This window comes from Ovis aries, chromosome 8 (assembly GCF_016772045.2).
Source record: "Ovis aries strain OAR_USU_Benz2616 breed Rambouillet chromosome 8, ARS-UI_Ramb_v3.0, whole genome shotgun sequence".
NCBI lineage: Eukaryota > Metazoa > Chordata > Mammalia > Artiodactyla > Bovidae > Ovis > Ovis aries.
The window spans coordinates 68,599,986-68,620,492 of NC_056061.1; the positions used below are offsets into that span (position 1 = coordinate 68,599,986).

The 20,507-nt window shown below is 39.6% G+C and overlaps 1 protein-coding gene across 19 annotated transcripts in view; it reads right to left on the minus strand.

Moving 5' to 3' along the window:
• The window catches only part of PLAGL1 (PLAG1 like zinc finger 1), a 96,267-nt gene that overhangs the window by 53,168 nt on the left and 22,592 nt on the right, over window positions 1-20,507 (minus strand). For 15 of the 19 annotated variants that reach the window (XM_027972522.2, XM_042253566.1, XM_042253561.1 and 12 more), the window contains exon 1: window positions 2,147-2,321. The gene's annotated coding sequence lies outside the window, so the exon portion shown is untranslated. Of the gene's footprint in view, window positions 1-2,146; window positions 2,322-2,805; window positions 2,967-20,507 lie in introns of those variants that run through there. The other 4 variants (XM_060419772.1, XM_060419771.1, XM_060419774.1 and 1 more) reach the window with 1 other exon arrangement.

A 20,507-nucleotide genomic window follows, 5' to 3' on the forward strand; every position in this document is an offset into this window, starting at 1 on the left:
TTATTTTCTTCTAAATATTAACAAATCATTAAAGATATAAAACATATAAAGAATTCAATGAACACTGATGTATCCTCAGAGTTTATGAAATAAAATATTATTAATATTCTTTAAATTCCCTAAGTACCTCTTCTCTGGTCAGGACTTCTTTAAAGGAAAGCTGGGACGCTTCAGGTTTCTTCATTTTGTGAAGCCCATGTTCGAATATACTTTCAGGAAAATTTAACATACAGACATATGTAGCATTTAACAAAGAGTTATAAAGTAAACACCCATGTAACTACTGCCGAGGTCAGGAGATATAGCATTTTCAGCGTCTCAAAACGTGCCCGCGGCCAAAACCTCACAGTGTGTTCCTTCATATTCACCCCTAAGAGATGACCACTAACTTGATTTTATGGCGTTAATTGCTTTACAATTTTTCTATACAGTTTTTAATGTCTACATATGCACCCCTAAACCACACCTTTATTTCATCAGGTTCTGAATTTCATATAGATGATATCATACAGTCTTCTTCAGCAACGTTTTTTTTTTTTTTTCTCAACGTTATTAAGACGCATTTGTATTAAGACACAAAACTACTTTATTCACCACTGTACTGGGTGGGCTCCATTTTAGGACTGGAGTATAATTTATCTTCCTCCTTCAGATGGACATGGAGGTTGCTTCCAAGCTTCTGAGTTTTACAAACAACACCATAGCCAAACTTCTTGTACACGTCTGCTTGTGTATATGTATGAAAATTTATCTAGGGCAGTGGCTTTCAAACTTTTTCGACCATGACTCATCCTAAGGAATGACGTTTTACATCATGACACACATCTGTGTGTGTATAAAACTGAGAGAAGAAAAAAAAAGTTTCATGAAGCAAATACCCTATGACCTCAGACACATTCTGATGATTTTCTATTCTCTGTTAGTTCGCGTTTTACCAATTCTGATCACTCGCCACTTAATTGTTTTCATGACCCACTAAACGGGTTTCAATCCTGTAAAAACATCACGGCTACAGGATAAATACCTAGGAGTGGAACTGCTGGGACGTGCAGTCCGGACATCGGACATTGTCAACTTTTCCAGATCCTTAACTTTAAGTAAACGTTCTTATCTAATTTACCACTCTATAATTTCAGGGCTAAAACTGTGAAACATCAGCTCGTTTTATCTTTTCCTTTGGTCGTTAAACAGTATTAATCACTTACCATGTGCTAAGTAGTCACTGGGCTCCGAACGAGACTGATGGGTTAATATACGCGAGGGGGGTAGAGGGAGGACATAGGGACCAGGACCTTAGTGAGGCCCCAGAAAGCTCACAGGAGGGGCCTCCGATCCTGCCTGGGGAGGGAGGGGTTAGAGAAGGATTCCTGGAAGAAGGAGGACCTAAGCTGAGTGTTTCTATTTTTAATTTTTATTGGTTTCCTAAAACATAAAAGTAACACATTTGTTGAAGAAGAAGAAAAAAAAGGAATCAAAATTACAGGAGTATATTTATTAAGAAGTAAAAATCCCCAGCACTACCCTGAAAGTTTGATGCTGAGCATAAATAACCAAAGTTGCATTATCAGTTATCCTAATCATCCAGGAAATTTTCAAGAGCCCGCATTTTAGAATCGTCTTCGGTGCCTACCTGATAGGGTCCACAGGTCTAAATTTTGCATGAATCGAATCACATTTTCCATCATGGATGTAAATGCAAACATTTCATATTTAGTCACATTATTACTTTGAAAAGACTTTCTCCCCCCGCCCCCCCCCCCACCAACCCCACCCCACCCCGGCCTTTTAGCAAGGTTAGAGTACCAGGTTTCAAAAACCGAGTCTATTTACCGCAAATCAACTACACGCGAGCGTTTCAAAAAGTGGCATGAAGAACAGCCGAGGCGGAAAAGAATTCGTTCTCGGAGCCGAGCTGGCTTGCCCGGAGACAATTTGTCAGAGTTTCACGCCGGGTCCCGAGGAGCCCGGACCCCCTCACGTACGCGGCGCGGCGGCACCGGCACACCCTCCGGAGCGCGGCACGGAGCCCAGCGCGGTGCCCGTTCCGCGGCAAGGTTGCCGCCCCGCAGCCCCAGGCCGGCCGCTGCCCCTCGGTTCCCCCTCTCAACTCGCCTCGAGCGCGGCTGCGAGCCCCCCCACCACCTACCCTGCAGGGTCCGGAGCCCCCCGGAACTCAAGCGCGGCAGCTCGGGCGTGCCGCCTCCGCGGCCATGACGGCGACCCAGGGAAGCGCCCCGTGCGCCAAGGCCCCGCGGTCCGAGCGGCTGCAAGGAGAGCCGCCCCGTCCGCCCGTCTGTCTGTCCGCTCTCCAGGAGAGTGAGGCCAGAATCCGCCCCACACGGGCTTAAATCAAGGCGTGGGGCGGTACCGACGGGCTGAATGACAAATGGCAGATGCCGTGGGCTTTTGCCGCCCTCGGCGGACGCGAGGATGGCTGCGCCGAGGAGGCCGCGCACAGGCGGAGCCCGGGAGCCGGAACGGCGCGGCCGCGGGGAGGGCGCTGGGGCCCCTGGCGGGGGCGTCACGTGGCAGGAGGAGGCCCCGCTGGGGAGCCAGGGGGTCGGCGGCCTGGGCGGAGGAAGAGGACCGGCGCCCAGACGCCTGGCCGATGGAGTCATCCGTATGGGGCTAAGCCAAGGTCGCCCAGGTGCAGAGCTGGCGCAGGTAGACCCGAACCAGCCTGGAGCCCCATACCGTAGCGGGGATGGTTCACTCAAGTTACCCCCAGGATGAACCGCCCGGAGCCAAATCAGAAATGAGAAACACGACAGATGCTAGGAGAATACTGCCATAGGCCAAACTTACCTCCTCTCTCCGTGCCGCGTGGAAATCATGGCAGCCTAACTGTGCCCACTCGTCCTGAGTCAGGCAGTGTGCTAAGCACTTCACAGGTAAACACACGGAGTCCTCACGACCCCCTCCCGGCAGAGAAATACTCCTCCTCCCGGTCTCACAGCTGGAGACAACTAAGGCACAGAAAAGATTAGAAGGAAATTATTTTACAGTTATGGAATCATACTGGGTGTGCTTGAAGTCATTTTAAAATGGTCTTTGGACTGGAGAAACAAGCAAACCTCCAGCGGTTGCTTTCTTCCCTGCAAGATACACATTGCTAAAAAGAGGCCTATAAGCATTAAGTAAAACGACTTAGAGAGGCAGTTCACTAGGTATTTCAGACTCTCTCGTAGCTCTGAAATATGTTAACAACATCGTCCACGTCTATCCATCTTCTCCGCAGTCTCCGGATTTCCATCGCTTGTATTACTTTCAGCTTTGAGCACTCAGCACATTTACAAGTGCTCGACCATCTTCTCCGAGATGTTCACTCTTAATTCTATATTTAAAGGAATTCAGTGTTCATCCTAACATATCCGTTCCTGAAATATTTTATTTCTTGAGGGACTGCTCTCTTTTTTCAAGCTGTTTTCTTAAGGAGCACTTATAGAGTAATGTTTTATCTGTTTATCTCTACACATTAAACAAACAAACCAAAAACTCGGAGTGGGTAAATATTTTGGATTCACACCTCTCTTCAAAACCTAACAGAAAAAGAAAGCAATTTCTTCACTAATTTTTTTAATTAGGAAAGTATGATAACACATTCATAGAAGACTTGGAAAATACAGGAACAAAGTTACATATAGTTCTACAATATATTATCATCGTTTTTAAGTAGATAAATTAAGATTTTTAGTTAGAGTTTTAATATCAAACTCTCAAAAATTAATAGAATGAATAGATAGAAAAGTAGGAGGATATAGTAGACCTGAAAAGCACTATGAACCAATTCAACATAATTAAGATTTATATAATTTTCACACAGCAGCAAGATATAAATTCTATTCCCACAGACTATAAACCAGAAGACACTCGAACATATCCAGGAACAGAAACAAGGTACAAAAATCTCACTGTTTAAAGATATTGAAATCATACAGAGTCTGTTCTCTTATCACTGTGGAATCATGTTAGAAATCAATATCAAAAGATATTTGAAAATAATTCACATATTCTCAAGTGCAGTGTGACATTTACCAAGAGACTTAACTATTGAAAGCCTCAATAAAGGTAAAAGACTGAAAAAAACTGAGGGTGGTTGAAGAGAAAATACTTCACTGATTTTTGACATTATAGATTTCTGTGGAGAGAGCTGAATCCTGTGTGATTTTCCCTGGGAAGTGATTTGATTTTTCTGCTTGGATAAAGAAAAGAATTCTTTATCATTAAAGCAGCTGTATATCCTTAATTGGGCTATATCTTAGTGTCAATTTTTCTGTATCAATTTTCCCCCAGTAGATAGTATGATCTTTCAACTTATGCATTCTTCTTAGTGTAGTATCCCATTCATATTATAGATCTGAATAAATTTATCTTTCATTCATTGGCCTTTTCTACTTCAGAGTCACCCGTTAGTCTTATATTTGATTTTTATTTTCTATATCCATCTTTTGATTTGCATTCATTCTGATTCTCTAAACAATTCTGGTCTTTGGTTTTTCTAGCTTATTGGATTTTAAAATCATGTTCTTTTGAAAAATTGATTTTCTTAGCTACGCAATTTCCTTTTTCATCACATTCTTGTCTTATCCTTGAGCTACTTCGTGGAATCATACTCTTTCTCTGGTGAGTCAAACATATGTAAGGAGTATAAATGTCTGTTCCTTGGTTGTTTTTTCTTCCAGTCTTGCTTCTTCATCTACACAGTTTCCCTTGCTTCCCATTTATAACATGTTTACATAACAGCTATGTCATATCTTTTATCTTGCTTATCCTTAAAAGTTAACATCAGACCTTGTGTTTGCACTAACAAACAGAGTAAATTCCCGGTGCACTTTCCTGTTCACCTGAGATGTGTTTGTCTTCCCTATCCAGAGCTTCAGTTTCAGGGCTGAATGTTATTTCTGTCCATCCTTTCTGGGACTTGAGGGTTTCAGGAAGAAAGGGGACTGAGGAACTCAGATGGACGGTGAATACAGAGCCTTCTGTGGGAAAGTCAGCCATCACTTCTGAGGCTCCTTTAAGTCCTCACCAGCCCATTTTCAAGCCACTCAAGGGAAGACTCCATGTCTATAAGCATCAATTCATTTGCCCGATTCAGCACAGTACTCCAGAGGGTGGCAAACTTTCTTGCTTTGGGCAAGACCCAACAGTGGTTTGTAAAGTTTCCCTGATGTGTCACAAGGACGCCACTTTCCCAGTTGGAGGATGTCTGTGAAAATTCTCAGACTTTGATCATCTTTTTCCTCAGTATGTCTTGCAGGAGAGTGGAAGGACATACACCACACATCTATCACAGAGTATTTGGTATCTTTGCTTTGCCATCACTTCTCACATTTTACATCACAAGGTTGTACTTCTTTCTTTGGTTGCTGTAGTTGAGGGATTTTGTTTTGCTTTTTGCTTTCTTTTCTTTGTGTGGTCTAGGGTTTTTATTTATTTATTTTAGTGCTTCTTTGTCCCTTCTTTATCCCTAAGCCAGTCAATCAGCTTCTCTCTCTTGTTAGTAATGAAATATATAAAAACTCCTTTTTTCTCTTTTGGTTATTTCCACAAAGTTCTCTTTGAACATGAATATTGTGAGCTGGCAACTGTGATGCCCTCCTTTTCTCTAGGTTTTCCCTGAATGACACATGCCTTGGCATTACAATGTGCCCCAAAAGTTCTAGAGCAAAGGCTGTAAACTCAAATTGATATGGAGTTTAAAACAAAAAAGAGCAAGACTATGTTAAAGTAAAAAGAGCATTTTTTTAAATATAAGGGGCAGATGCTTATACAAAGCTTACACCAGCTCAGGCCAGCATTGCCAAATGTATGCCATTTTCAGCCATGATATATAGTGTTTCAACATCAAATTCCTTAATTTTGGAAGCATTATGGAAGCTAACTAAATTTATCTCAAGGCCAGACTGAACCAGTGTGTCACCAGTGTGGTCCCTTTTATAGAGAACTTATTCAGGATAAATCTTAAAATCATCATTAGTCTCTAAGTATTTTGAGATACAGTTTTATTCTGATTCTTCAATGACTTCCTAAAATGTCTTTAGCAAACATAAAGCTAGAAGATCCATGCTGACATATTTACAGTTCGAAACAATGTGTCAATACCCAACACTTTCACAAATAGGTGTTACTTGAGTAACAGCTTTGATCATACTACAGTTAATATCATGAGAGCAGAGAGTTTATATAGATCGTGACCACAGTAACAAAATAGCAGGAAAAAAGTATTTTTCAATTGATGCAGAAAAGGTATCTGAAAAACTCCAAAACCCATTCTTGTGGGGCAAAAAAAAAAAAAAAAAAAAAAAGCTCAGAAAAAGAAAGGAACTTCTTCAACCTGATAATAGATGTATTTGTTTCCTATGGGTGCTACAATAAACTAACTATCACAAATTTGTGGCTAAAATGAGAAATGTATTCTCTCACAGTGCTGGAGGCCAGAAGTCCGAAATCAAGGTGTCAGCGAGGCTTCACTCCCTCTAGTGGCTCTAGATGTGAATCCATCTCTCGCCTCTTCCAGCTTTCGGTAGCTGCTGGCATTCTCTGGCTTCCTTGGCTTCTGGCCACATCACTCCAGTCTGTGCATCTATTTTCACATTGCCTTTTCCTCGGTGAGCATCCTGTGTTTTTTCCCGTGTGTGTCTATCTTATAAGAATACTTATCATTGGATGTAGGATGCACATGAATAAGCCAGGATGATCTCTCTTCATCTCAAGATCTTTAAATTATTACATCTACAAAGACACCCTCCTATTTTTCCCCCAAATAAAGTCACATTCACAGCTTCCAGGATTAGGATATAGATATATAATTTGAGAATTCATCTTTCAGCCCTCTTATAATATGCCAAATCACAGTACCTTTGTTGTGGAAATTGACAAGCTGACTTTAAACTTTACATGGGAATGAACCTACAAGAATGAAAATGAAAAAGCAAGGCCTACTACAAAGCTACAATAATTAAGTCTGGATGGCATAAGGATAAATGGAACCGTGTGCTGAGTCCACAAATAGACATATACATATATGATCTATCGATTTTGGACAGAGATACAACATAATTCCACTGGAAAAAGAGAAATGGTATGGGAACTGGTTATCTGTATGGAGAAAAAAACTTACACTTAACATCATATACAACTTAGAGTATTTGAAGAACTCATACAATACAAAGACAAACAATGTAATAAAACTGGGCATGCATGCATGCAGTCGCTTTAGTCATGTCCGACTCTTTGCAACCCTCTGGGAGCTCCTCTGTTCATGGGATTCTCTGGGCAAGAATACTGGAGTGGGTTGCCATGCCCTCCTCCAGGGGATCTTCCCAACCCAGGGATCAAAACTGTCTCTCTTATGTCCCCTGCATTGGCAGGTGGGTTTTTATCACTAGCTCCAGACTTAAAAACACACTTCACCAAAGAAGATATACGAATGGCCAATAAGCACATAAATGACACTTGACATCATTTCCTCCATGACTAATGCAAATTAAAACCATAGTAAAATATCATACATACCAACTGGAATGGCTAAAGCTTAAAAGACTAACAATATCAAGTGCTGCCAATAAGGGAGAAAACTAGAATTCTCAGACATTGTTGGTGGGAATATAAAATGGTACAACCACTCTGGAAAACTGTTTTGAGTTTCATTTAACGTTAAACATGCATTTGCTACTTGACCCTGCAATCCTATTCCTAGGTATTTATTCAAGAGAATTAATAATATGTCTACACAGACTTATACACAAATATCTGTGTTAGCCCCAAACTGAAAACAACCCCAATGTCAGTAGGAAAATGAGCAAACAGATGATCACCTCATAAGTAAATCTAAAAAGCATTATGCTGAGTAAAAGAAGCTATATATATAAAAGATATACATACTATGTGATTCCATTTATATGAAATTTTAGGTAGCAAGTCTAACAGAGTGACAAAAAGCAGACCAATGCTTTCCCAGAATGGATGGAGGAGGAACATGAAGGAACTTTGTGGGATAGGAATGTTCTATATCTTGATCAGTGAGACTATTACCTGTATATATGTGTGTGTGTGTGTGTGTGTGTGTGTGTGTGTGTGTGTGTGTGTGTGTGTGTGTGTGTGTATGTATATATCATACCTCCCCAAATGATGCACTTAAGATAGCTGGATTTTGTTATAGATGTACATTGAACTCAGAAAAGTTTAAAGGAAATGTTCCTATCCTTCCTTGAATGGAATGGGGAGAAAAGAAATTATAGAAGACTATTTTTCTCTTCATCCATAGCAGTTTGAATTAGAAATCACCTTCTGCTTTTGTTGACTCTTTCATTAGTACTGCCTTGTACTTTGTCATTTTCTCACCTGGAGGATTTAAACCACAGAGATGAAACTCAAATCCTCTGACTCCTAATCCAGTGTTCTTTCATTACACAGTTTGCATTATGTTTAATATTTAAATCATAACAATTTTCTAGTAAATTCAACTTAACAAATATTCAATAGGTGCTGCTAGATTTAATTTTCTCTAAATGAAATATAACCCTCAAATCCATATAAACATAGTTCTTCTGAGGCCCATGGCTTCTGGACAGACAACCTCTCACTGGCCATATGCTACTCCCTCTCAACCTTCAAGTCACTTCTCTTTTTTGAGAGACTGTAATTCTTGGCTCATGGGATTTCTTCCCCCTTCCCTACTCTTGTCGATATTTGCAATGACTTCTCCAACCAGGTATCACTTCCTCAAACAGGCCTCCATGAGAACATCTTTTTATATTTCCCAAAGCAACACTGACTAATGTCCATTTCTTTCTTCAACTGACTGGTAGTTGATGAGCATAGTAAGCTCACAATGCAATGTCTGGTAAATGTCAGTATTTTTTATATTATGTGGCAAAGACTTTGTGTTACATACATGTTGGACAGAGCAACAAAATAATCTTGGTTCTTAGTTACATATCAAAAACCAAGACGGTACATGAGATGGAAGAATATGGCCACTTGTGACTCTCAAAGAAGTTAGTAAGGATGCCTTACTAACTTAAGCAGCTATGTGCTTTCTATAGAAAAATGTACTGATGTAATTCAAGTTATACAAAATGTGGATATGAATTTTTAAGTTTTAAGTAGGAAAATTCACTGAAATGAAAATACAACATCAAATGAAGACACAACCCCAAACTTTCACCTTTTATTAATAAACAACCAGAACTGGTCAGAAATGATTTAAAGTAGAATCAATGGCATCAATTTTCATTCCTGTTTCATGTGGCATGAAAAAAAAGTAAGCTGACAAAGACTGACCAAAGGCTGGCCTTTGGAGCAAAGAAATAAAAGCAGTATACAAATACCAAATATTGATAGTTATTCTGTTTTTCTCTTTAATTAAAATTTCATCACAAAATTCAACAGCAATAAGCAAGATGACACAACAAATAGGGAAGGTGGTAGAGGCTTTTCATAATTTATGAGTACTAGCCATAATTTTAAAGTAAAAGAATATGGGGATGATGGCTCTATCTATTTATCTTATCTCTTTTCCAGACCTCGTCAAAAACAAGGACATCAGAGGAGAGACATGAGCTGTCTTGGAGAGAGTTCAATGGATTTTGAAAGACCAAAAGCAAATGCAACAGCAATAACAGACTTAGGAATGGAGACGGGCCCCCCAAGGGCTGGACACACAGCAACGTCAGAGAATAAGTCAAGATATGAGGCTGTCAAGAAAGTGTTGGTTGAATGTTTTTACTTTGCATACAGAGCAATGGGGTGACCGGTCCCTCTGTAGTCAGAAAAACATGCCATCTCCACCCTAGAGGAAACCAGAAAGTTATTTATTATCTGGATAATAACCGGATAAACTGAACTGAGAAAGATGCAGACTCAGAGATCCATAAAGGAAGAGGATTAAAAGAGGAGACTTACTGAACATCAAAAGACTGAACTGGGGGCCCATATATTTATTTCACTTTAAATCTATCATATACTTTTCATTAAAACTTTTAAAAAACACTTAAAAATTACAACAATGAACTGCCTTGCATTAACTGCAAAACTGCTTCATCATATTCTTTATTGTCCATCTAATTAAAAATTTTCCTTTTCAGAATTAGCAGTCTGATCCCTTGAACTCTTAGTCCTTGAACTTCACCAATAATTACATGTGCTTCCCAGGTGGCTCAATGGTACAGAATCCACCTGCCAATGCAGGAGATGTGAGTTCGGTTTCTGGGTGGGGAAGATCCCCTGAAATGGGAAATGGCAACCCACTCCAGTATTCTTGCCTAGGAAATCCCACAGACAGAGGAGACTGGCAGGCTTCAATTCACAGTGTCTCAAAAGAGTCGGACACAACTTAGCAACTAAACAACAACATCATCAGATGATATATTTTCCTCCTCCTCCCAGAATGTTCTCAGTGACTCCTAAGCTTCTGCTTTAACGCATAAACTCCTACACCTTTACCTAGTGAGTAAAAATTGAAAAACAGGATATTTCCATAGTCTACATGGTTTTCAAGCATCTATCTCCCTACAAATTACTTCTTCTTTTAAAGGGTAAAAACAGTAACTCTTCAACAAAGGGACCTAACAGATACCAACTCAAATTATCAAATTTAGTATCACCAATAATAGAACAAGCTAAGTGTGCCTCTTGATGAAAAACACTGGATAAGAACACATCACTTACATAGTATTCTTGCTAAAAACACAAAACCCAAGTTTTACAATGAGAAAAACAGACAAACCGAAACTGATGGATCTTCAAAAATAAATGACTAGACTGTATGCTTCAAAAATATCAATGTTATGAAAGACAGAGTAAGGCTTAAAAACCTTTCCAGATTAAATGAGATGAAAAACACTACACTGAACGCAACCCTTGGATCTAAAAATTCTGGATTTTTTTTAAGTTAGAAAGATACTTGAAGAAACTTAGATATGGACTATTCATTGAATAACTGTACTGTGAATATGTTAAACTTCTTGGGTGTAATCATTGTTATGTGGTTATGAAGAATGTCATTGTTCCTAGGAGATAAATGCTGGAGTGTTTAAGATTAGGCAGTCATAAAGTCTAACTCTCAAACAGTTCAACAACATAATTATTATATATGAAAGCGATAAAGCAAATGTGGAAAAATGTTAACAATTGGTGAATCCATGCCAAGGGTATAGGGGGAATTTTTTTTTTTTTTTACTTTGAAAAGCTTTAAAACCACAAAAAATTATTAAAAACACAAGGTCAGATTCAAACACCTGATTATGATGCTCCCATATTCTGCTGAGAAATACTGGGAAAGCTCCCACAAACGAAGACATTCATGAAGATGGATATTGCCTGATCAGCTCAATCTCATTTGATGGGTAGCTTGTCTAACCCTTCACCCCCACCCCCCGCTGCAAACTGTCTCAAAATCCCCACCACCACCGTTTTCCTACTTCCTGGAAATCAGAGATTATCAAGAACAAAGTCTCCCCTTCCTTGCTTCCTACTGCCTATAAGCTTGTCAATATCACTTGTCTTTTTTTTAAAACAAACAAACTTATTCAATCAGTCGGCACTCTGTATCTCCTCAAACTCCCATCTTTAACACTCCATTTGCTCTTTCTCCTCTCCAAACTTATTAAAATTTAACCCAACTTACAAAAAAATTAAAACTCAAATCCCAGATCTCCTCTAGACACATTTTATAATCCCATTTCCCCTTCAAGCTTCTTGAGGATAGCCTCCACTTGGGCTCTCTACATTTTTAGCATCCTTCATGCCTCACTTTTGAACCCCCACCTATCAGCAATCCTTGCCTCCTATCCTTTCCCTCCACTGATACCCTTCTGTACCCCTAAGCCAATGGGAAGTCTTTTGTCTGGGATCTCTCTGCAGCCTCTGGTGCAATTCCACACTCCTTCCTGCTTGGAACGACCCTTTCCATCAGTGTCAGTGGTACCCTTCTCTCTGGGCTTTTCTGTTAATGCCCTGACCAGTATTTCTGAGTCTCTTCAGAAGGTAAGGGTGATTTTGCCAGATAATTTAAAGTATAGTCTCTTCCACAGGTTCCAGAAATGTCTTTGGTCTTCTGATCTTCTCACTCAAAGTACAATACCTAGGTGACTTCATGTAAACCAGCAGTAGCAGCAGCAAGTGTACGCCAGGCACTGCACCAAACACCCTTTGGGTTATATTAGTTTCTTTGACACAGCAATTCAAGCAGGCATTATTATTATTATGATACACATGAGGAAACAGTTTAGGGAGGTTAAGGAACCTGCCAAAAATCTCTCAGCTAATAAGTAATGAAGTTCAAAACACTCTAATTCCAGAGTCTGTGCTATGCTACTCCCACAAAATCATTAAGATAAGACAACATGGGCATAGTGGCAGAGGCCAGAGGCAGAAACTAAATGAGTAACAAGGCTTTCTGACTGTGGGGTTTGAGTTTATAATGCACTGAGCTAATATTGAAGTTGAAAAGGGTCTCCACATCCCACATTTATAATAACACCATGAGATGGGGTAAGAGCCTCCACAAGGTCCATTTTGTTAGGAAGTTTTAGCAATTATTACTGTACTTTCTGTGTTACTGTTCGAAGGTTTAATTAATATCTAAAAGTATTCCATCTATAGATAACCTTCAAGATACTGTACGCTTCCTCTTTGTGAGTTTAACAACTTGCAGTTTCTTCTGTCCTGCCTTTCAGAAGACATATTTTCAGGAAAATAAAACCCAACTTTTAGAGAAATAGGGTCTGCTTTTTAATGATGGACTAGCTACGTGGAGGAAGGATGGAAATTCTAAACTGCCAAATTGTTTTCTCACCTGCCTACAAGTGTACAAAGTTTATAATACATGGTAAACATGGAGGCTATTTCTGTGAGCAGTACCTTTGAGACATGATCCAGTAGATTTTTGTCCTATTGTAATTTTAAAGTTGCTGACAGATTTATTTCACTCTGGTATGCCACCATAACAGTTGAGTTTTAGGCAGTGCAAGTAATAAAATTCCACAATGAAATAAAAGGCTCTCAATGTCTAGATCAGGCAGTTCTTTTCCTTTGTGAAAGCAATTAGAAAGGTAAGGAGATCTAACTGTATACTGGTAGCATTCCAGGAAGGTTTCAAAAGGTCAGGTGATCACGGAATCATAGAACTGAAAACTGAAAGATACCTACTCTCCCAAAGGTAACTTAATATTCTATGAATGAGGCCATCATGGTCCAGAGAGGCTGACTGGTGAGAAATGCAAAGGAAGGGGAGAAGGGAGCTGAAGAGGTGATCTAGCTCTCCTATTTTAATCAGACCTGGGGCTTTGGACTAGAGATTCAGAATCACCCAAAGAACTTTTTAAAAATGCACAGTCCCAGGACAAGACACAGACTGGGAGAAAATATATGCAAATCACATATCTAATAAGTGACTTATACTCAGATATACAAAAAGAGTACATAAAACTAAACAAGAAGACCAGTCATTTAAAAAGATGGGCAAAAGATCTGAACAGGCACTTCACTGAAGGAGATACACAGAGGGCATCCAAGCATATGAAAAGATGCTCAGCATCACTTGTCATTGCTGCTGCTAAGTTGCTTCAGTTGTGTCCAACTCTGCAATCCCACCAGGCTCCTCTGTCCATGGGATTCTCCAGGCAAGAATACTGGAGTGGGTTGCCATTCCCTTCTGCAGAGGATCTTTCCAATCCAGGGATCAAACCTGCATCTCCTGCCTTGGCAGGCAGGTTCTTTACCATTAGCACCACCTGGGAAGCCCATTTGTCATTAGGGAAAGCAAATTAAGATGCTACTACTCATTTATTGGAACAGCTAAAATCCCAAAACCTGACAATACCAAATTCTGACAAGGTTGCAGAGCAAGAATCCTTCATTACTAGTGGGAATGCAGAATGGTACGGCCACTTTGGAAGACAGTTTGACAGTTTACAACAAAACTAAGTATAGACATACCCTAGCATCTAGCCACTGTCCTCTTTGGTATTTACCCAACTGATGGGAAAATTAATAGCTGCCAAAAACAACATGCAGATGAAAGAGTATAGTAACTTCATTCATAATCATTAAAAACTGGGAGCAAGATATCCTTCAGCAGATGAATGGATTAACTATGATGCATTCACACTATGGAATATTATTCAACAGTCAAACAGAATGAGCTACTAACTCATGCAACAACATAGAAGAATCTTACCTCGTATTGCTAAATAAAAGGATCCAGTTTCAAAAGACTACATACTGTTATGATTGCACTCATATAACATTCTGATAAAAAGAGAACACTGTAAAGATGAAAACCAGATTGAATTCACCAGTTTGTGGAGGGAAGAGTACTGACTCAGTAAAGCACAGAAGTAGAGTGAAGCTATTCTGGATAGTAATGTAGTAGTGGCTACATAACACTATGCATTTGATAAAACCCACATAATTATGTGGCATTAAAAAGTAAACCTTAATGTATGCGAACTTAAAAAATAATCAACCAGGAGGTCAAGCAGTCCCAGAATGGAATGCAGACTGTGAAAAGAATCTATTACTAATGTATGGCATAAAGTCACTGAAGGGGGTTGGAGAAAAAGGGTGATGACCTAAATGACTTTGAAAAGGACTAAAGACAAAAGGAACTGTACATAAAAATTGAACTCTAGTTGGTAAAGTTGTTTCCCATGGGGTACAAATCAAAAGCACTTCCCTAGTGGTTCAGTGGTAAAGAAGTTGCCCGTCAAGCAAGAGACACCGGTTTGATCCCTGGGTTGGGAAGATCCTCTGGAGAAGTAAATGGCAACACACTCCAATACTCTTGCTTGGGAAATCCCATGGACAGAGGAGCCTAGTGGGCTAGAGTCCATGGAGTTGCCAAGAATCAGACATAAGTTAGCGACTGAACAACAACAAATTAAAAGTTCTGAAACCATACACTGGAATGAAAATCTGGTGAATAGATGGTGGACTGTGGGAACCAAGTTTCTCCCACTGTTGGAGAGAGATGATGGGAACCAAGTTTCTCCCAGTGTTGATGAGAAAGAGGGGAAGGAGAGAATAAGCTATGTCATCCTGGATTAGAGTCAGAGATATCATTATGAGCTCATGTTTAGCTTCACAAAGATACAGATGGATATTGAAATAGTTAGAGATAGGTTTAATACTCAGGTTCATATATCCTATCTCTGAGAAGACCCAGATGCAATGACACACCAAAGCAGAGAACACACCCGGCGCTTAGATCTTTCTTTCCCAATAACATCCTCTGATAAAAAGAATTGGCCCCCTTTGGGAAGCTGCTGATTCTAGGACCAGGATAGGGAGTAAACAAGATAAACCCAGAGCATCTTGTACTGCCAGTAAGTAGGGAAGTGCTCAAAAACAAAATGAGGATGGCAATATCTCAGAGGGACACAGGAGTCAACCTAAAACAGTTCCAAATAACCAAAACCGGGATAATTTGAACAAACAAAATAATTCACACTGTGTTGAATTACAAGCCAAAGTATAAAATAAACATCCATTTACATCGGTATGACCCCATACTGATATAAAGAAGTAAGTACTTGAGGGAGAATAAGCAGATTCTATGCAGGAGAATCCCAAATAATGTGTATAGCCACTCTGCCCTCAAGAATGTAGAGCATCACCCCCCCACCCCCGCTTAGGTGTGGGCTGCACACCTGTGTGCTCAGCCATGTCTGACTCTTTGCAACCTCATGGACCGTAGCCGGCCAGACTCCTATGTCCATGGGATTCTCCAGGCAAGAATACTGGAATGGGTTGCCATTGCCTTCTCCAGGGGATTTTTCCCAACCCAGGGATCGAACCCGCATCTAATACGTTGGCAGGCGGGTTCTTCACCACTGCACCACCTGGGGAGCCTGCACACAGCGACTGTCTTCCAAAGTGTACAGTATGGAACGGAACTGGGTCATTTATAGTGATGTGGATGAACCTGGAGTCTGTCACACAGAGTAAAGCAAGTCAGAAAGAGAAAAAGAAATATCATATTAACACACATACATGGAATCTAGGAAAGTGGTACTGATGCACCTATTTAGAAGGGCAGGAAGAGAGACGTAGACATAGGGAATGGACTCGTGGATACGCAGAGCGGGGAAGGAGAGGGTGGGATGAACTGAGAGAGTGGCATTGCCATATACACACTGCCACGTGTAGCATAGCTAGCTAGAGGGAAGCTGCTGTATAGCACAGGGGGCTCAGCTCAGTGCTTTGTGATGACACAGAGCGGTGGATGGTGGGGTGGACTGGAGTCCAAGATGGTGAGGATACCTGTATGCATGGAGCTGATGCACAGTGTTGTACAGCAAAGACTAACACAGCAATGTAAAGCAATTATACTTCAACTTAAAAATAAATTGATTTTTTAAAGTGTACAGTATGGAAAGGGCAAAAAAACAGTAACACTGCAGTGGGCTTCCCAGGTGGCACTTGTGGTAAAGAACCTGCCTGCCAATGCAGGAGACCTTCAGAGAGGCAGGTTCGATCCCTGTAATTGGGAAAACACCCTGGAGAAGGAAATGGCAACCCACTCCAGTGTTCTTGCCTGGAGAATCCCATGGACAGAGGAGCCTGGTAGGATACAGTCCATGGGGTTGAAAAGAGTCAGACACGACTGAAGTGACATAGCACATATGCAGTGGAGAAATCTGAAATATACCATCTCAGTCAGGTGATCAAGGTCAACATCGGTAGCCATAAGTCATATTCACTATGGTCTTCTTCCTCCAAACCTGAGTTAATTGTGAAGAAAACAAAACTAGACAAACCCAAATTAAGGGATTCTGCACAAAATTTCTGACCAGTACTTCCGAAAACTGTCAAAGTCATCAAAATAGGAAAATGTGAGAAATCGTCACCACAAAGGGGTCCCCTAGGGAGATGAGAGGACTGAATGTATGTGCTATCCTGGATGGGATTCTGGAGCAGAAACAGTACACTGGAGAAAAACTAATAAAATCTGAATAAAGTGTGGAATTTAGTTACTAATAACATCTCATTAGTGGCTCACTAATCGTGAGTGTGAGTGGAGGTAGTGAAGGACAGGGAAGCCTGGTGTGCTGCAGTCTCAGACATGACTTAGTGGCTGAACAACCACAATCATGACAAATGTACCCCAGAGATGAAAGACATTAATACCGGGGGAAACTGGGAGCTGGGTAACAGGGAGCTTTCTTGGCTACCTTTGCAACTTTTCTTTTTTGTAAATCTAGAACTATTCTAAAACAAAAAATACTTTAAAAAATGAAAAACCCACCTGCCACCTAAAGAGATTTGAATTCAGTCAGTCTTGGAACGCTCCAAATAGAAGCCAACAGGAATACTAAGTAATAAAGGACAATAAGTAATGAACAAAATCGGCCTCTAAAGAATTTCTCTAGTTTACTCCAGCTCCTTCTTACTTATTCAACTGAATCATTCATTCAGATATTTGATAAACATCTGCAGAAGGCCTACTATATTCCAGGAGTTGTGAGATGTTACGGGGAAATCCAAATGAACTTTGTGGCCAATTCAATACTACCAACCAAAACCTGATAAGCTACTGTTTTTGAAACAGTGAGTTATCAATTATTAGTGGATCATGAAATCAATCTAATGGGTCAAATCACCATTTTCTCTCTATTGAAAGGACAAGAAAAAAACACAGTTTCCCTAAAAAAAGGTTTTGAGAAATTATTTTCTGTATGTGTGTGTTTGTCCTGGATTATGATGTAAAATGCATTTCTTAATTTAGATTAAAATCAAAAGAACTTGAAAGCTACTCAATAAGGTTCATCCCTGGCCTTAAGGAGATTAAGTTTAGCAGGAGAAGAGCACTAAGTAAATCTTGATGGAAATTCTTTTTTAAACTATAACATAATGAACTATTTTATACAATTCATACACACACAAAAAAGAGCACAATGATAACTATTTCACTCTTTCAGCCTAAGCAGTATCACTTCATCTTATTTATTACTTATAATTTATTCTACCTATTATAGACTGCATTATGCCCCCCCCCAATTCATATGCTGAAGCTTTAACCCCAAATGTGACTATATTTGGAAACAGGACCTTTAGAGAGATAATGATGGCTAAATGAGGTCCTATAGTGGGCCTCTAATCTGATAGATCTGATACTCTTGTAGGAAGAGGAAGAAACACTGAAGATCTCACCCACACCCACAGAGAAGAGGCAAGAGACAAAGAGAGAAGGCAACCCTCTATGAGCCAAGAAAAGAGGTCTCGTCAGACACTGACCCTGATGACACCTTGATCTTGGACTTCTAGCCTCCAGAACTGTGAGAGAATAAATTTCTGTTCTTTAAGCCACCCAGTCCATGGTATTTTGTTAGGGCAACTCTAGAAGACAAATATACTACTGTATCCTCCCCACAAAGGAATTCAATGTGGCTAACTAGCTAAGATAGTCATCCACGCTATGAAATTTAGAGACCTAGCATTCATTTGCTCTACAAAGTTTCTTTTCTTGACAAAAGGCCCCAAAAATTTCTCATAGCATATTTTTGGAGAAATCCTTATGGCCATTATTTTCCAAAAATATCACTTAAGCGTCTGAATTGTTTACTAAAGAGTGTTTAGCTGTTATTTTTGAGTTGGAATATACATTCATTTCTAATCTCTCGATCAATCTATAACCACACAATGATGCTTAAGATCAATTAGTATTTCATTATTTGGCTGCCCTGCAAACCATTGTAACTACTGGCAAATAGATGGAAAAAATATATATAAAGATCGAGAAAGCAAATTTCAACATAGATTTCCAGGTTGGATCAATTCATCCCAGGGTCCTCAAATACAAATGAAACCAGTTATTAAAACTTAGCCTTAATGTTGCTTTATCTAAAGTACGAAGTTTTTGAGAAGTTAAATCTATAGTAGTCAGAATAAAAAGTGAAATTGCAAGTGAGGTCCTTCTTTTTGTTTCTTTTACAATTCCAAGAAAAGAGGTTATGGAGGAAGAGAAAACAGGAGAGAAGAGGAGGGGACAAGTTGTTTAAGGACAGAACAAACAGGAGGATACCTAAACCACTCAGCCAAGTGTGAGGGAATAAAACCTAAGCAACCCAAATGATAGCACTGATCCCCATTGCCACCCACCTCCAGCAAGCATTAACTGTTCCACATTACAAAGAATCTATGAAATTTCCACATTCGGATTCTGGAGATTGTGCAATGGTTTGATTTACACAAACAGAGGCTCTTGCTCCAACAGATGAAAGCGTCTTTAAGTGCTTCTCTTTTGAAATGAGGTTTGATATTTAAAATAATCTCTTTACCAGGAAAACACTGTCCTGTGGGGAAATCTTAATCATGTTTGCCTAACTTGCTATTTTATATCTATCCTAATTATCTCAATTTCTCCAGTCCAGCTAATATGTTTACAGACTCACATATAAGATCCAAAAGAAGGGATTTTTGCTAATGCTCCCCAGTTGCCTCAAGAATATCATTCATTTTGATTTGAGCATAAACAAAATACCTTTCAGGATTAAGGAAAAAAGATGACTAGGAAATGCAAAGATATCAAAATACCCAAAATGCGCAATACTGGCCCTTTGAAGTCTCAGCACCTCAAAGAATTCAACTAATGGCTCATATGGTTCTTTATCGTGTTTACTTATTACAATTTTATGCTATAACCAAAGCAGAGTTCCTTGTGAAGTTAATTATTTAACTATATACAGTTACTATATAAACCATTAACTTTTCAAATGTTTATACCTCTTTCAAAAACTCTACCTAAAATTAACTGTCACTCTTGTAGGTAATTCCAGAGTATATTAGTGTAAAATACATTATACCTTTAAAATTATATATATTTTAAAGTCAGGTCTCTGTAGTCTTCTGATGCAAATGTTCTCTCAACCATGGTGGCAGCTCTAAGGATAAATATATTTGTCAAAATTCAAGCATTGAGATTGGCTACATTTGTTTGGAAATTAAAACTGAACAGGATCCAGAAGAAATAACTCTACCAAGTATTATGAGGGTGTACAGAGCCAAAAAGAAAAAAAAAAAAGAAGGAAGGGGGCTTAATTTAAAAATAAAGTCCACTATTAACAATTTCAAAGAGAAATTAGAAAAAAATCACTATTCCATGCTGACTTTAGGTTACCATTGTAATTTGAGCTGCACCTATTCTACAGTGAAATACTTAATGAAGAATGTTCCCTGAGATCCTGATACCTGACAATAGAAAAAGAAAAGAAGAAAATCTGGATAAACTAGCTCTATTCTGGACAATGATTGGTTTGCCTTGTCCCACTACTGGGCTGTTAAAGGTGTGGAGACTGTCAAGCAGCTGCAGTGAGTGGATCCTACAAAGCACGCAGTATACGGTGCCCACTCAAGTGCAGGGCCAACCATGTAGTGTTGTTTTTCCTCTATTAAAAAAAAAGCTCCGGTTTTAGAAGTTGGCAAAGAACCAAAAGACATTTTAAATAACAAAATCATCTCACCACCCAGTTACAACAATTAATTTGCCTCCCACTGATTCC